The following is a 16,950-nucleotide window of genomic DNA, read 5'->3' as shown; positions in this document are numbered from 1 at the left end:
TGTTTAACTGATAAGATCTTACACATAGTTATCACACACCTTTATAATCAAGGTTAGGCATTTACATCAATCTTTCAATAAAAGTGGAAAATCCATTTGAACAAAATAAACCTACCATGCAAGCACAATTAAGGCTGAAAGTCACTCTAGACTTACACAGCACATGATGCTAATGATATCTTTAAGAAAATATTCTTTACTGTGAAATGAGGAAAATAGTATCTGTGGTTTTGTTACATACTATGAGGTGTAAACCAGCATTGATTAAATTAATTAATTACATTCCTTCTGAAATGGATTTTCTTACTAAAAAAAAAGCACTATTGGGGCTTAACTTAATCAGACTTGATGTGCAGATTTCTAAATAGTAATCAGGGGTATTGATAAACAAGATAATCAAAGTGTTGTCTTACTTTGAGTATCCATAACAAACATAAGGAGAAGAGTAAATATATGATATAAATAATTAAGAAATCTCCTGCTCAATACCACATTCAGAGTCTCTAGTTTTCCTATTATCTGGTCTAGGCTCTACTCTAAATTTTGACATTTTAAAGTGTAGTGTACGTTACGCCTATATAAACACGGAGAGAAGTAGTATGTTTTTCTGTAAACTGAAAATACCCTTTCTCCAAGGACTGGGAGTGGTAACACCCTTTTATTGACGTCAGTAGAGAGGGAAAGTTAAATCATTAACAGACGTTAACAATCAATTTGGCTACTTCTGGCAGGTGAAGTCAGATATTTTATTATAAAACTTATTAATCTTTTGGCTCTTTCTTTCAATAAATTGATTTAGTGAAATAAGGAGTGATAAAGGAGTTTTATGAAGTATAAACAGTATATATTATAAATAATAACACATGGCCCTAAAGCAAATGCTCTTGTGATTGATCACAGCAGCAGAATCCCTTGAGTGGCTTACAGCATAGTCACATTGGGATCATGTATTGTATGATCCATATGTTAACGAGATAACTGCCTAGTGTGGAAAATTTCTGAAGTTAAAGCTAATGAAACCAGTTTTGTTTGCTAGATTTATTTCTCACTGCAGAGATGATGTAAATAGATAGCAGGACATGGCATGTCTTCAAGGGAGCAAACCCTACCTAATTCAGAGATACAACTCTCCAAGAGCAAAGAATAGTTTTGATTTCATATACAGAACATTATACGGAGAAATAAGCTACAAGCCAGAAAGCAGTCACACTTTGCCTGCACCTGCCAATTCATGGCTACATCAGCAGAGGTCCCAGAAGCAAAGACTGCCACATTTCAGGGCAAAGGAACACAGATTAACACCAAACAACACAGACTCAAAAGTAGACAAGTGAATGGTCTAACCAAGAGTTACCATTCCAGTGTACTGAAACTGTGCAGCCCATGTAATTCAAGCAATGATGCAATAGTACAATGCCAGATGCCCATATGGAAATGTCAATAAAACCCAAACTTACACGATCTCTCCCAACGATCACAGCAGCTACTTCTAAGCAAACCTGTTATGGGAGCAACCTAGTTCCAACTCCCTCTGGTTGAGCCAGAACTTTTCAACAGTGAGTTTATGGATCTTGACTCTGCTGACATTTGTTTCAGTGAGGAAAAGGAAAACTGATCCATAAAGTTCTCAAAGGCTGAAAAGCAAAATCAGGACTGCTTGTGAGAAAATTAGAAGCAGATGGCTGAGTGGACTCAGCTGCCAGGGATCTTGGAGCTGGTAGCACCCCCCCCATCTTACCAGGTGTTATTACAGAAAGTAAATGTAGATTGTTACTGGCTCACAGGTAATCAGGCCTGAGAAAACAGGATAAGTGGCAGCTTAGTATGCTAGTACACAAAATGACCCATGACCACCTTATTAACCTTCCTGAAGCATGATGAATATGATTGCACATCAGCATATAAGAAAAAATGGTTAGAGATGTCCAGATACAACTTATCCAGCAAGCATTACTTGTTTCCATACACGAAACAGTGAAATAAGCTTCTCTTAGACAAACAATCTATGCTGCATTAGTGGATGAACTGTGAATTTTTGATGGAGGAAACAACTCTTCTCCTTTCCATATTTTAGCATGTTAATATTTTCTTTTATAATCTTTCCAGTTGTGCTGGTGCCAAATATGTTATGAGGTAATACTTGCCCTAGACAAGTCTTTAATTCCAGTCATCTGTCAAAGGGAAATGTCAAATAGTGGTGCTGCTTCCACACCTGGTCCTTCAATAAATCCATTGTACTGTATCTTTATGATAACCTACAGATGAATTATCACTTGCTTGCATTGGAAAAGCAATGAAGGAAATCTCATTGAAAAGCCTTCTATTCATCTTTGTCAAGAGATGAGTCTTCAAGTCTCAAAAAAATACTTGAACACAAACCTAAAGATATTAAAATAGATCTTCTTCACCATTTTATCTAAACCAAAAGCATTCCTCATCAAGCTCTCTTATGGTTCACTGAACTCTTCACAAATACATGGAAAAAATTTACATGTAGTCAATAGACACCACTGTTCTCTCACTTCTCCTTATGTTCATCTGTGCAGTGAGTCTTCACTGATTTCTAGAAACTTTTAACCACTATTTCTTCCTTCTGCAAAATCCAGTCACATGTTCGCTATCTATTCACACTGGATGAATGATTCTGTTTTGTATTTCAAATCATAGAATCATAAAACAGTTTAGATTGGAAGGGACACTTAAGAGTTCATGTACTCCAATACCCTGCAATAAGCAGGGACATCTTCAATCATGCCAGGTTGCTCAGAGCCTTGTCCAGCCTGACCTTGAATGATGCCAGGTATGAAGCATTTACAGCCTGACCAGGCAACCTATTTCATCATTTTCATCATAAAAAATGTCTTCCCTACAGGTAATCTATATCTATCCCCTTTAATAATAATAAAAAAAAAAACACAAAAAAAACCCCACACAATTTTACCCCTTGCAATAGTGCTATAGGCCCTATTAAGAAGTATTTTCTGTAGTCCCCCTTTAAGTATTAAAAGGCCACAATAAGGTCTCTCTGGAAGCTTCTCTTCTCCAGGCTAAACCCCTACTCTCTCAGCTGTTCCTAACAGCAGATGTGCTCCAGCCTTCTGATCATCTTTGTGTTGAGTAAGACTAACCTCAGAACTGACCCCTGTGGAATTCCACTGGCCACAAGCCTCCAACTTGACTTGACACTGTTGATAACCACTCTCTGGGCTCTGCCATTCAGCATTCTTGATCCACCTCACTGTCCACCATCTAACCACATTGACTGAGCTTTCCTATGAGGATGTTGTGGGAGATGGTGCCAAAAGCCCTGCTGAAGTCAAGACAGATGACACCCACTGCTCTCCTTTCATCTAGCCAAACCATCATAGAAGGCTATCAGGTTGATCAAACAGGATTTTCCCTTGGTGAATCCATGTTGACTCTCCTTCATAATCATATTTTCCTTTATGTGCTTAGGGATGATATCCAGGATGAGTTGTTCAATCACCTTTCCAGGGATGGAGGTGAGGTTGACTGGCCTGTAGTTTCCAGGGTCCTCCTCCTTGCCCTTTTGGAGACTGGAATACTAGTCTTCCTCCAGTCCTCAGGCACCTCACCTGTGCTTCACAATCACTTAAAAATGATGGAGAGCAGCTTAGCAATAACATCAGCCAGTTCCCTATGCACTTGTGGGTGCATTCCATCAAAACCCACATATTTGTGGGTGGCCAGCTTGCCTAATATGTCTGTAATCCACTCCTCCTCTACCAAGGGATGGTTTTCCATTCTCCAGAATACCTCACTATCCTCCAGGGACTGGGCGTCCTGAGGGCTAGCCTTTGCTGTAAAGACTGAAGCAAAGAAGGCATTCAGTAGCTACCCTTTCTCTGAATCCCCTGTCACCAAGGCAATCAAGATGATCAGAGGACTGAGACTTCTTATGAGGAAAGACTGTGAAACCTGGGACTGTTTAGCCTAGAAAAGAGAAGACTGAGGGAGGATCTCATCAACACTTACAAGTACCTAAAGGGTGAATGTCAAGAGGACGGGGCTGCACTTTTTTTCTGTAGTGCCCAGTGACAGGAGAAAGGGTAACAGACACAAGCATGAACACAAAAAGTTCCATTTAATCATAAGGTAAAAACTACTTTCATGTAAGGGTGAGGGAGCCCTGGCACGGGTTGCCCAGGGAGGTTGTGGAATCTCCTTCTCTGCAGGTTTTCAAAACCTGCCTGGATACGTTCCTGTGTGACATGATTGATGTGAACTTTAGCAGAGAACTGGACTAGATGATCTCTTGAGGTCCCTTCTAATCCCTACCATTCTATCATTCTATGATTCTATATAAATACAAATTTACACATATATGTATTTGCACATTCCTTTAAAGTGTGTTGTTATGAGGGGTATGCAGTTTGACTTACTTATTTTACTTGAAAAAGGCATCTGTGATAAATTCTGAAGCAATATGATCACAGAACATGCAGTACATGCTGCTCAGGAATCTGAACATACCCGCCATACCATACATGGTGAGTTTGGCATGTTGGCTCAGTCAGTTCTTACAAAAGCAAAGGCTAATGATCATTGCTCACAGCTCACATTTCAATACATAGAAAACATTTTCACAAAAAAACCACACTAATTATGCTCAAAGCGTTAAAGAAAAACTAACAAATGTAAATAATAATAAATCCTTACAGTAATTATATTCACACTAGGTCTAGTCTGGCCTACTACTGCTCAATCTATTTAATGCTCTTTCATTTCATTTAGTATAGTGTCAGCTAAGAACAGGAGACTAACTCTGCAGCACTGGATTCAAAAGGATTTCTTGCATTAAGTGATGATCTTAAAGAATATTGCTATCTCCTAGACTATCTGATCTAAACAGTGTTCCTATACAACAAAGGATTCTTCCCAAGCAGAAGTAACATGTGCAAACCTGCTTTTCTGCTTTCCCACCTACTTAAAACGGCATCACATACCTTGCAGAGTCAAAATATGCATCTTTGGCTAATAGCCCACATTCTGGAATGTGTGCTTCATTAGTTCTATCGAATTTATCCCTTTATGGTTAATTTTTAATCCTGCTGATATAGACCATCACACAAATAGCACCAAAGAATTCCTTATATACTCAAATATTTAATGCATGGACAATCAACACATGTTTTTCAGCCACATGTCACTTATGAGCTAGCTAATTCACATGAGCATCAGAAGACCGCTAACATGGGAGCTACGACATAATCCACTACATAGAATCATAGAATGGTAGGGATTGGAAGGGACATTTAGAGATCATCTAGTCCAACCTCAATCTCCTCTTCTCCAGACTAAACAGCCCCAATTCCCGCAGCCTTTCCTCGTATGAAAGACATTCTATACCCTTGATCATCTTGGTGGCCCTGCGCTGGACTCTCTCCAGCACTTCCCTGTCCCTCTTGAGCTGAGGAGCCCAGAACTGGATACAATACTCCAGATGAGGCCTCACCAGGGCAGAGGAGAGGGGGAGAAGAACCTCCCTCGACCTGCTGGCAACACTCTTCTTGATGCATCCCAGGATGCCATTGGCCTTCTTGGCCACAAGGGCACATTGCTGGCTCATGGTTAGTTTATTATCAATCAGGACTCCCAGGTCTCTCTCTGCAGAGCTGCTCTTCAGCAGTTTGACCCCAGCCTGTACTGGTGCATGGGGTTGTTCCTTCCCAGATGAAGGACTCTGCACTTGCCCTTGTTGAACCTCATGAGGTTTCTCTCTGCCCAGCTCTCAAGCCGGTCGAGATCCCACTGAATGGCAGCACAGCCTTCTGAGGAATCAGCCAGTCCTCCCAGTTTGGTGTCATCAGCCAACTTGCTGAGAGTACACTCTGTCCCCTGATCCAGGTCGTTGATGAAGATGTTGAGCAAGACATAGAACATAGTGTTGGAAGAATCTGCAAAGAAATCCCAAGATCCAGCAAGATCCCAATCCCAACATTTTCACAGGACAGTGTCCTTGAGGAACCACTCTCCTTTGCCTCTGAGCTCTGCTCACCAATATTTCTGGAATGTGTTTGTGGCTCATAGCTGCACATACAACCACAAGTTAGTGAGGCTGCCATTTGCATTGCCCAGTACAAATAACTTCATTGTACAACAAAAAACCTCTCTTGTAACATGTCAAAATGTTAACCCTTCTCTAAGAGGCAGACAGTATTAGTTTTTAGCAGCAATGCTATTACTATGTAATATCAGTATCAAACTTCTGAATTTCAACACAAGTCACAGTTTAGCTTACAGATTATTTGGGTAAAATTCTATGTTGATAAAGCAGAAGGTGAGATTATGGTAACAAATAAAACAGTGTGGCTCATAATTAGCCTCATTTTCATTGCATGTAGCAATTGCCTACAAAAGTATGTTAAGTTCAGGTTTATATTAATATCATTATCATGTATTTTGTCTCAGACTCATACACACCCACACAAAAAGGTGACAAAACCCACTACTTACACAGTATAATTTTGCTTACAATTTTTTGCCTCTCATTTTCTGTCTCTCTAGATTTTCTATGTTGATGCCTCATATGCCATCTACTGTATCTGCTTTGCTCTACTATCACATTTGCTCATCACCACTCCTTTCATATACAGGCATATGTTTCCCTTCCTGTTGCTTGCATGCTAGTGTCTTTGATCTGCAACAAACTCTTTTTTCCTTTTCTAATCACTGGACTTCAAAGATACTATCCACTTCAAAGATATAAGCCACTATCATGTAATTTTTAAGTCTCCAGTACAGGACACTGTATTAAAAAAACAAAACACAACTAAAAACATCTTCTAAATTTTCCTGTGAAAATGTGCCAGTGCACCTGTAGGATTTGGGATGAAGGTGGGGATACAAAGCACAGGAAAAAAAATGACAGCAGAGAAAATAATGTTAAAGAGTTTGAGTTTTTGATTCAACAGTGGCCATGCATTATTGCAGTAAAATGCCACTTAATTAATACCTGGATAAATCAAGGATCAATGTGGTTCTTAGGTCTTCAATGTTAATTAATTTATTCTGGGTTCTGATTATTACTCCACTTTATATAGACATTTTGTATTTTCTAACTTCTAACATAGTAGGAAAATACTGAAAGCCTTGAACAGCACTATGATGCTTCTTGATGAGGAGAAAAAAATATTTTGCTTTGATTAGTACACAAAAGTTTAATGGAAGATTCAAAATAGGTTACTGTTCTGTTAATTTCTGACATTTCTTTGTCAAGTTTCTCTCTACTGAGCAAAATATAGCTACAGACAACACAGATCTAGTTATCCAAAGCATTCTAAAGAAAATGAGAAAACACTGATTAACAGCACTAATAATGGTGTGAAATTTTTTTTACCATACTGATCAAGACAAGCAGTTTGGAGAGCTCATGACAATGGATTATACAAAAGCTGATAAGAAATTATTTACAAAATGCAATTTTCTGAGAGAGAGAAAAGACTCAATTGGGGGTACTTTCTTTTTTGTAGAGCTATGAGAACAGGGCTGGACAGAATCACATGAGTTACTAATTTCACTTAAGAGATCATTTTCAGGAAGCTCCATAGTATGCTTACCACACACATATAACTAAATGCCCCTAATTAATGACAGTTAGACACACCTCTTCTGTACAAACTACTTAAGATCACAAGTTGGTACACTTCATAAGGAAAGGAAAACAGAATATATCATTGGCAACCCTGCAACAAAGAATTTGTTAAACGAAACTTCCCAGAAGATCTTGAGAAAAACACAGGGATGCTAACCTAAAAATCTAGCAAGTGGTTTAAGAGTGAGCAAAATGACACAATCAAGCACCAGGAAAGTTTCTCAAGTAAACAGCAGCACTTGCACATAGAGCAAAATGTCCTTTGAGCCATGGCAATCATCCAGACCTTCAGAGGACATCCAGACCTTCAGAGGAATGTGGGTGGGGAAAGAGTGGGAGGCAGAAACAAATAATCTGCATCAGGAGAGGATGTAAATAATTCCTCCAAGATTCTGCAGATAACTAACTTTTCATCTTCTTGTTCAAGGTTAATATGAAACAAAGCCCTGTTTCTATTATCATTGGTTTTGTATCATTAATATTGTTATATCTTTCTATTAAACTTTGCTTTCAACAAAGCATGGTATGTTATTGTGGGGAAAATCTTTTTTTGTTTTTGTTCATAGACTGAAAGAAGTGGAGAGGAAGAAGAAACAGAAATGAGAGTGTCAATACAGAACGCAACTACTAAAACAATTTTGTGAAAATAACCTATTGCCAACATTAAACCAATCTCATTCTTGCCTGCTTTCCTTTCCTGCCTTCTTCCTTTATTTCTTTTATTCCTTCTCTCTCTCTCTCTCTCTCTCTCTCTCTCTCTCTCTCCACTTTTCTCTCTCTCCTTCCCCCTCACCACGTTTAATGGATGTCAAGAGAAGTCTAAAGGCTGCATTAGAACAAAGAAACATTTAGTTAAAACCTTGTTAAAAAGGAAATACCTGTCCAAAAAGAGTAAGGAATACTATAGGGAGTTATTTAAGTGTTTATCATAATGAAGTTCTGGTTATCTCATCAGTTAATTGTGTCTGTTCATACTGTCCTCCAAACCCTTTTCTAATGAGCATTGTATTGTTGTATATAGCTATTCAAAACATTTCCAGTAAGATTCTTGTGTGTCCTTGTGAATGTTGCTAGAGGAATTCATTAAGTGAAAAACCAGCGTCATCCTCTGTTCTCATAACTTCCTCTGAACCATCTCTTTTCTCATTTTCAGAATTTTCTATTTCTTTGAAAAAAAAAAACCAAACAGTATTTTCCAAAGTTCTTTGGTTGGAAGATAACCTTGCTAGATCCCTAGGTTTACAAGTACTTATAATTGGTAGTGGTATGACAAAAATCACGCTATAATGTGAAGAAGACGCCATATTTCAGGAAATTCTTTCAAAGCAGTGCCTACACACTCTACTCAGGAAATGAAACAGAATAACTTTATTTTGTTTGCTTTCTTTGTTTTCATAGTGTGGAAATATAGAAGACTAATGCTGTTTCATTTTTGTTAAGTGGTTCGTCATTGCAGTTAAGAATAATTAGCACATACTATCCATTTTCATTTAATCTTGTGAATTATATAGACAAGCTTTCCAAAGGTAAATGTATTCTTTCTGACCACCTACTTAAAAATAGTAATTGTATGGTTAATCATTATAATCCAAGCAGTCCAACTACTTGTTGTTATTAAAAACAAATGCGATCCAAATTTCATATTGTTTGACTAGCAGTACCTAGTTAAATACTTTACAATTAATTCTGTCTAAAAGTTCATACTTCCTTCTTTGGTAATTCAACGGCTTTTATCCTTGCATTCAATAACCCACAACAAAGGCACTGGAAGCCCTCTGCTTACAATTCCGTGTATTTTGTTAAAAAGATGAAAGACCTATTCCTTCAGCTCAACTATGAGAAAATTAAGGGAGATTTTTACTTGGTTTTGACCTCGGGAAGATCACTGACATGCTCATCTAAACCAATCAGACACTGACTTAGTGTTTGAGACTTCATAAGTGCCTCCCTTTATTAAAAAAACCCAAAAAATCGAAACAACTTTGTCCCATAAAAAGATAAGCCTCAAACAGTCCTGACATTAGCACATCTCTTGCTGCACTCCTCGGTGTATGAAACCAGCTGAAGTGATTTGAAGCTATAATCCCTATAATTAGGAGAAAATTATGAGAAGATGAGGGCAAGGCTCACCTCAGGAACACTATCAAAAAAGTTCTAGTTAAGTTTCCAACTTCAGAAGAGTTCTTCAGATCTCTCGTTAACTAAAAATTTTGAAAACTTTGCATAGAGTAACAAAGCTGCTGTTAAAAAAATCATTTTCAAAATTTGCCAATTTTAGAATTTACTCTTTTAGACTAAAGGCATACAAAACCAGGTCTTACCAATGACATGGAAGGTACGCCACCAGACCATATGCTCCTTTCTAGTAATTTTAGCACACATTGAAAATTACTTAAAATATCTTAACATCTACTATAAATTATTTGTCTTTCTCAGAGCTACAAGTATACATTCCAGATCTTTTAAGAAACTAGGAATCTTTGGACCTCTAGTCTTTAGATTTCAGATTAAGTGAGAGAACTTCTATCAGGTTGAATTAAGCCCCATGTTGTTTTTACCTCATAGAACCATCTATATCTTTCTAACTTAGGTCATTTTATAAATCCAGTGTTTCATCTGGGCTTTTAGAAATGTTTATAGAGAGTAATCAGAAGTAAAAGCCTCATAAAGCAAACTAAATATGAACAGCATGAAGTGCTTCTAAAGTCCCCAGAGGAAAGGATGTACTTTCAGTTCTTTGGCTTCTGTCTCCTGTATTTCAGCTATGCCGCTAAGTGTTGACAAAAGCATTAAAGCACAGTACTAAAAAGGAAGAAGTTTCTTCCTAATTCTGCTTTACAAATTGCTTTCCAGATCATGATTTTACCCAGTTTTACAGACAAATTTAGCAGCAGCTGGAATCCTAGAAAAAGCTGGATATCATGACTACAGCAAGAATAGAGATGGAAAGAGCACTGATAAGTCTGAAGGGTATGTGCTCATGACTGATTCCTTACACAATGCAGACTTTGGAGAGGAGACATGTAATCTTGTTATTAGAAGTAAGAAATATGCTCCCAGCAGATCCTAAGCTGAATTTCAGAGCTGATGTGCAAAACATCTAAATTCAACTATTTTAAACATAATTTTCAGTTGTTAATCCTCTAATCAAAAACCACACAGCTAGCAAAGGTTCTGTCATTAAAGCCTGTGTTTTTCACAGTTGTTCAAATTGCAACATTTTCTGAAGAGCTTTGTAAAGAACTAGATTGTTTTGTACTGTGCACTGCCTAGAAAACACACAAATCCCTGATTTGAAACCAATCAAAATATGAAAGACACGAGAAAATATAAATTCTCACCTCCATTTTACAACTGGGAAAGTTTTATAAGAGTGTAAAACACAGGGTAGTTAAGAGATGTTAGAAATTTCAGACCTCAACTTGATCCTGTGGCAAGACCTATGAAGAAAACAACACCCTCTGAGTGTAGAGTTGCAGGAGGGTGGGAAGAAAAGTTTGAAGGTAAAATTTTCTGAAAGGCTCCAGTTCACAGCTCAAAGTAAAACACTAGTAACATGCAAGTCCAACATCCTCTTTTATTCTCAAATTTCTTCATTCACCAAGGTTTAAGAGGTAAGCAAAAGGCAAGAAACAGGGGTTTTTTTCCCATCTTGCTGTTGATATGATATTCATCTCTTGATATAAAAATGGGCATTCCTGTGGGACTTCATCTAGGTGGACTTGCTTTAGCACAGACATTGGACTAAATGATTTCTAAAGCCTGTTCCAACCCCTACCACTCTATGATTCTGTGCTTCTGTGAATATATAGAACTCTGTTTTGTTCATCAGCAGATAGACAAATACTTCACATTGAAGATAAAATGCTAAATGTGATATCAGAAAATTCTGATCAGAATCCACTATGTAGAGAACACAAATGATTTTTGATTAAATCAAAACTCACCAGGTGATAAAATATAAGGGAAAAACAAAAAAGAGATATCCGGCTAAAGGTCTTCTGCAATGTCTTACTTTTTCTACTGGGAAATACAGTAATAACAGCACCCAGTGGAGAGGAACTGGAACATTAGAACAAAGTAATTTTTCTGTTCATTTTTTTCTCCTATTAAGATGCCAGAGGAGCATTGAAAAAGCATGTCAGGTTGGCTTCCATAAAATACGTTCAACCAGTTCATCCCATCCCAACATGACTTTACATTATTACATTAACACTCTTCTTATGAAAATCCAGCCTTCACAACTGAGGAAGCTGAAGTAAGTATTTGTAAATCTTTCAGCCTTCTCTTTTCAATCTGGTTTGCCTCCATATAGTACTTCTGTCTAGGTTAGATCTAACCAAGGTCATGTGCTAAAGGAAAGGGAACACTGAGAAAGCAGTACATGCTGCAGAGATTTTACATGGATTACAAGGAATCTATCAGATATGATTTAGGACGCTTCTCTTTTCAAAATAGAATCAAACAGACATATCTTCCTTATAACGCAACCAGCAAAGTTCATGTAATACATTAGGACAAAATGAAGTGTGTTGGAAGAGCATTGTAGTTGCTTACACATAAGCAAAATCTCAGGGCACTTTTAACTCCCTCTTCTATATAAAACATTGTCTGGGAAGAACACACACTGCAACAACTGCTGTTATCCTTACTCTTGAGAAGTGAGTTTTTTCCACAACAGGGTTCAATACCGTAGGAGAACTGTGAATTTTACCTCTTATGAGAATGGAGAGGGTTAAAACTCAGATGATTAAAAAACAATCACACCAAATTAGTTTGCTGGTTTTCATCACCCCATATCTTTCTTATTTTTCCTTAAAACATCCTGAAATTTCATGTGAACACCCCACAAGACTCAGAAAGCATGAATTTAACATAAAATGTTACCTTAATTGTATACTTAATCTGTTACACATAATTTATACAAACAAACAATAAAATGCCACTCAGGAAGATCAAGAGCACTTACTAAGGCATTTGCATTTGAGTTACCAATGACAAAGAGAAGTATAACAGTCTCTACAAGCAGTCAAGAACAACATGATGGTATTAATAGGCAGCTCCCATAGCTTTACAGAATGGTTTGGGTTGAGTGTGACCTTATGTTCATCTAGTTCCAACCACCCTGCCAGGGATACCTTCCACAAGATCAAGTTGCCCCATCCAACCTGGCCTTGAATGCTGCCAGATGGAGCATATAAAACCCCTCTAGGAAACCTGTTGCAGAGCCTTGCTACTCTCAAAGTGAAGAACTTCTTCCTTACACGTAATCTAAATCTGGCCACTTTCAGTTTAGAGGCATTACTCCTTGTCCTACCACTGCATGCCCTTCTAAAAAGTCCCTCATCAGCTTTCTTGTAGGCCTCTTTTAGGTACTGAAAGGCTACCATAAGATCTCCGAGAGCCTTCTCTTCTGCAGGCTAAACACAGTCAACTCTCTTAGCCTGTCCTCATACAGGAGGTTCTTCAGTCCCTGACCATCTTTATGTCCCTCCTCTAGACCCACTTAATTAGGTCCATATATTTTTTATACTGGGATCCCAGAGCTGGATACAGTACTCCAGATAGTGTCTCACTGGAGCAGAGCAAAGAGGCAGGATCACTTCCCTTTACCTGCTGGCCATGCTGCTTTGGATGCAGCCCAGGATATAGTTGGCTTTCTGGGATGCATGGGCACATTGCTGGGTCATGTCCAGATTTTCATCCACAAATACTCAGAAGTCCTCCTCTGCAGGGCTGCTTTCATTCCATTCACTGCCCAGCCTGTATCCATGTTTGGGATTGCTCCAACCCAAGCACAGGATGTTACACTGGGCTTTGTTGAACTTCATGAGGTTTGCACAGGCCCTCTAGCTTGTCAAGGTCTCTCTGGATGGCATGTTTTCCTTCTAGAGCACCAACCACACCACTCAGCTTTGTGTCATCCCCAAACTTTGTGAGGGTGCACTCAGTCCTATGTTCCCAAAAAAGACATTAAATAATACTGGTCTCAATACAGAACACACTATTAATCACTGGTCTCCACATGGACATTGAGCCATTGATTGCAGCTATTCAAGAGTGACCACCCAGCCAATCTCTTCTTGATTGAGTGGCTCAGCTGTGAAATCTGTATCTATTCATTTTAAAGACAAGGATGTTGTGCAGTACAGTATTAAGCTCAGCAAGTTCACTGATGACACCAAACTGGGAGGACTGGCTGATTCCCCAGAAGGCTGTGCTGCCATTCAGCGGGATCTCAACCTGCTTGAGAGTTGGGCAGAGAGGAACCTCATGAGGTTCAACAAGAACAAGTGCAGAGTCCTGCATCTGGGACGGAACAACCCCATGCACCAGTACAGGCTGGGGGTCAAACTGCTGAAGAGCAGCTCTGCAGAGAGACACCTGGGAGTCCTGATAAACTAAAATGAGCCAGCAATGTGCCCTCGTGGCCAAGAAGGCCAATGGCATCCTGGGGTGCATCAAGAAGAGTGCTGCCAGCAGGTCGAGGGAGGTTCTTCTCCCCCTCTCCTCTGCCCTGGTGAGGCCTCATCTGGAGTCCTGTGTCCAGTTCTGAGCTCCCCAGCTGAAGAGGAACAGGGAACTTCTGGAGAGAGTCCAGCGCAGGGCCACCAAGATGATCAGGGGAATGGAACACCTTTCATATGAAGAAAGGCTGCATGAACTGGGGCTGTTTAGTCTGGAGAAGAGGAGACTGAGGGGAGATCTTATTAACATTTATAAATATATAAATGGTGAGTGTCAGGAGATTGGAGCATCCCTTTTTTCTACAGTAGCTAACAACAGGACAAGAGATAATGGGATGAAGCTGGAATACAAAAAGTTCCACTTAAATATAAGAAAAAAACTATTCCACTGTGAGGGTGATGGAGCAGTGGCACAGGCTGCCCACAGGCTGCCTGTCTCCTTCCTTGGAGGTCTTCAAGACCCACCTGGACATGTTCCTACGTGACCTGATCTAGGTGAACCTGCTTCTGCAGAGGGGTTGGACTAGATGATCTCTAAATGTCTCTTCCAACACCTACCATTCTTTGATTCTATGACTCTAAGTGACTTAGAAAGTCCAGGCAGATGACATCAGTCAACCTTTCTACTGATGCTTTAACCCCATCAGAAAAGGCCATGACTGCAAAACTTACACGGGAAGTGAAACATACAAATGTCAACTTTCAGCTGTGTGATCACAAGGACATTTTCACAACAGAGTACAACTATTTTGAAAATTCTGTTTTTGCAAAATTCCGTAAAAGATAAAAAATACACCTTTCCATCACCACTTCTTTAAGTAAATTAATTCACTGAATGCTGGATACAATTTGATCACAGGAACACAAAAATCCTAAGGTTGATTTCATAACATGCAAAAATATTTTATCTCCCACATTAAACCCAAGAGCACTTTTCAAAAAAAAACCCAACCAACCAACCGATACAATAGTAGCTATGTCAGCAGTACTTTTGTACTTGTGCTTTTATTAAGAAATGAAGTCAGATATTCATATTTACTGCAATCTTAAAATAGTCATGGTTACATGATTATTTTTAGATCATATGACTTGCTGACTAACCATCTGCTTAACTATGGGGTTTTTTTAATATATAGGTTGATGAACTATTGCGATTTATCATACTACATGCCCACAGTGACACTAGGATGTGTCAGCTTTCCTTTAACTGTGGTCACTGTTTCAGAGTCTATTCTGCTTCAGTTAAAATCCCATGAGGATATTACAGGAGCCTGAGAAGGCTCTACATATACTTTTACAAAAAGCCTGGCAAGCAGCTCTACTTAGGCTTCTTCCATGTTTTAAACACAGCTTCAATTCTTAGGGGAGCCTAGAAGATCCATGTTCTCAGGTTCACAAAGCCAGAACTTGTTCTGTGCAAAAGCAGACTCAGAGCAGCACTGAAACTCTGCAGGGTAGTAAGTCAGACCAATGTTTCATATGAGAACAGACCACTTCGGCTTTGTATAGATAGAAGAGTGGTAAGCCTTCAGAAAAACATCACATCAGCAGTAAAATCCAACACAGGCGGCAGTTAATTCCAAACCACTAGCATAAAGTGTATATATAAGGTGTTTAACACATATTTTAAAATACCCATGTTTCCCTTCTAGCATTGGCATGGTCTCAATACAGTGCCAAGTTATATCAAGGCTCAAATCAGCTATAGAGGAGTGCTTTTTTAAAACAAAAAATAGCCCATCTTTTACTACACAGGTTCTTTCCTTCACCATTCCCATATAAACATTTCAAATTGTTTTCACGAGCTCTTAGGTTTACCTCTATGTTCTCACCTTGCTGGAGGTCTGATGTCACATAAACGTCATAGCTTATAGCTGCAATATTTTTCTTGGTAGTAAACCGGTTTGAAAGGGACCCAGTACATATTCATTTTAACTGCTCTCCAGCATCCAGAATTTTTTATGTTAGACTTGACATGAAAACATGAAGTCTTTAAGACCAGGAAAAGGTTTGTTCCACAATCCAGAACATTTCAGGGATCTTTTTAAAATATCAGCTCTCTTTTTGTCAGCAGCCAATTAACAGCAGTACAAGGTTTAAGTTTAATGAACTGAAAACTTAAATTACTGACATCAAAAATAAACAACTAAGACCAAAAAAAGACCCAAAACATCCCTGTTATAATTTATTGAAAAATATTTAAGATTCAATGCAAAACTTTAATTTAGATCAATATGTTCAAAGACTGTTCCATTTTAGCATGTTAAGCCTAAGCATAAACCCATATTCCTCCTACAGAAATTTAATGTACTTGCTACATATAAAGTAGGAAGGGGAAAAAAAAAAAGTTATGATGAGACCCCTACTCCCTAAGAAATCCTATAAATCTGGAGATAAAACAAATAGTCAAGGATCATGTGCCTCCTTCCAAAACCCTCTGAACACCTTGCAGGTTTCACTAGTTAAACTAATTTGAGAATGATCCACTCTGACCACGTATGAAACTGCAGATAATTACAGAAAGAAAAACTAATTTTAACATTGATAAACCAAATTTCATTTTACTTTGAATATAATTCAAATGAAGCTTTTATAAAAAATAATAACGGTTTCCAAAATAGTTTAGAAAAGCTTTACAAGTAAGCTTTTCCTACAAAGAATTTTCTTCTGGTTAGTAGACATTTATTTTTTAAAAGTTAAACTGTACCTTTAAAAACCTTTCCCAAAATTGTGTTTTAGCAACAAGTCTAACAATTTTGTGGCATATGTATTCATATACACATCTACTAAGCTCAATTCCCCACTACCAGTGTTCAGTCATTTTTACACTATCTGAAATGTTGAGTTTTAAAGTTTGCTGTTTCCCGA

The 16,950-nt window shown here is 38.4% G+C and overlaps 1 protein-coding gene across 2 annotated transcripts in view; it reads right to left on the bottom strand.

Annotated features, from left to right (window-relative positions):
* The window catches only part of ADAMTSL1 (ADAMTS like 1), a 418,285-nt gene that overhangs the window by 389,393 nt on the left and 11,942 nt on the right, over positions 1-16,950 (bottom strand). The window lies entirely within an intron of this gene.

Source organism: Colius striatus, chromosome Z (assembly GCF_028858725.1).
Source record: "Colius striatus isolate bColStr4 chromosome Z, bColStr4.1.hap1, whole genome shotgun sequence".
Taxonomy (NCBI): domain Eukaryota; kingdom Metazoa; phylum Chordata; class Aves; order Coliiformes; family Coliidae; genus Colius; species Colius striatus.
The sequence above is the reverse complement of the archived record's forward strand: the minus strand, read 5'-3'. Positions and strand labels throughout refer to the sequence as shown.